The sequence below is a fragment of the Octopus bimaculoides genome, chromosome 1, assembly GCF_001194135.2.
Source record: "Octopus bimaculoides isolate UCB-OBI-ISO-001 chromosome 1, ASM119413v2, whole genome shotgun sequence".
In the NCBI taxonomy this organism is placed as follows: Eukaryota; Metazoa; Mollusca; class Cephalopoda; order Octopoda; family Octopodidae; genus Octopus; species Octopus bimaculoides.
The window spans coordinates 14,496,296-14,498,174 of NC_068981.1; the positions used below are offsets into that span (position 1 = coordinate 14,496,296).

Genomic DNA, 1,879 nt, shown 5'->3' on the forward strand with positions numbered 1-1,879 from the left:
TATATATATATATATATATATATGAATAAGCATATCTGTGTGTGTATAAGTATGTGTTATTTCCATATTAACAATTATGCTTTTATGGCACAACAAATTCTACATCACTGAACGACTACGATAAGTTGGCAGCAGCGCGGCAGAATCATTTATACAGTGAATATGACATGTCATATTTGGTTATTTCCCTTTACGTTTAGCGTTCAAATCTTAACAGCGTTGAATTTCCAATTTCACTTTTCTAAACTATATTCCATTAGTGCACATTTCTTTTATTTCACTCTAGGTACAGTAAAAATGTACAACATTGTTATATAATAGAAAAATAATTTTGTAGATAGGTATCTCAACCTAGAATTAAAGTTGGTGTTGTGATTTCGATCTATGATATTCTTCGCTACAAGAATATTTGATTCTGTCTAGAAATATATATGCGTAGATTAGCATAATGGCAAAATGAGATGCAAATTAGATACATTCATATGATGTTGTTACAAAAACAAATCGTTGAATGAAGTGTGTGTGTGTGATAATTTTATCATTATAGCTACAGTAATCGCTTCATGCATCAGACTCCCTCTCTCTCTTTCTCCCACAGAAGCACACACACCTATGTTTGTGTGTATATATATATATATATATATATATAAATACACACACATTGATAAAGATACATAGGTGGTTGTATAGGTAAATAGGTCTATACATGCATTCCTATAAATGTAGAGGTATGTGTAAATTAAATCAACACTCGTGAACATATACATCCATGTTCATAAACACACATACGTGTGCACAATGTTGATTAACTATATCTATCTTTATATATAATATATATATATATATAATGCCTCTAGAGACACTTGTTTGAGTATTTCTATTAGTATAATAAAACATAAAAAAGTAAGAAATATGTATGCGGGCAATCATTGAAAATTTGGAAATGTAACATAACGGATTCATATAGGAATAGGAGGGAGATGGGTACTCTCACAGTAGCAATGCATGCATAGACGCACACATACACACACGCGCGCGCACACACACACTATTTGTAAAGATATTGAAAGAATAAGTGACTACATACAGAACCGTACATAACATATAAAGAGTTTAGTTCAAACTGCAGAGAGAACACGAATATGGCAGGGAACACGTATATCATTTTAAATATATTTACTTCACTGGTATGCTTTCAAAATACGTGAATGCGTGTAATACTATTCTACTTCGTTGCTTAACGTAACTCAGTATACATTTAGACACATAATGAATTCCTGCTTATATACATATATAATCAGACATATATACACCAAGTCGTATATATCAATGCACGTATTAGTATAAATATACATGTATATATACTCATGTGAAATAGAGAAACATATTGATACATTCAAGGACGTTTACACACATACATACATGCATGTGTATATAATTATGTATATGACTGTGAATGCGCACACACACACACACACACACACACACACACACACACACACATATATATGTATATTAGAGGGAGATAGATAGATAGATAGATAGATAGATACTAAAGCGCATCCAAGTGTAGTGTTAAAAAAATTCCGTCATCCAGAAGGAAGCCAGCTCAGAAGATGGTTGCTGGGAAATGGCTACAAATTCACGGTGATGCCCCAGCATGACTGACACACAAAATAACTTAAATGTTTATATATATATATATATATATATATATATATTATAGGGAGATAGATATCTATATATATATTGTGTATGAACATATATTTGTGTATGGATATGTATATATATATATATATGTTTGAATATGCTTGCGCGCATATGCATGTATATAAATATATATACACACACACACAGATGGTTGTATATCTGCTTGTAG

The 1,879-nt window shown here is 31.1% G+C and overlaps 1 long non-coding RNA gene across 1 annotated transcript in view; it reads left to right on the plus strand.

Moving 5' to 3' along the window:
• The window catches only part of LOC106869365 (uncharacterized), a 5,386-nt gene that overhangs the window by 1,049 nt on the left and 2,458 nt on the right, over window positions 1-1,879 (plus strand). The gene's annotated exons all lie outside the window — the stretch shown is intronic.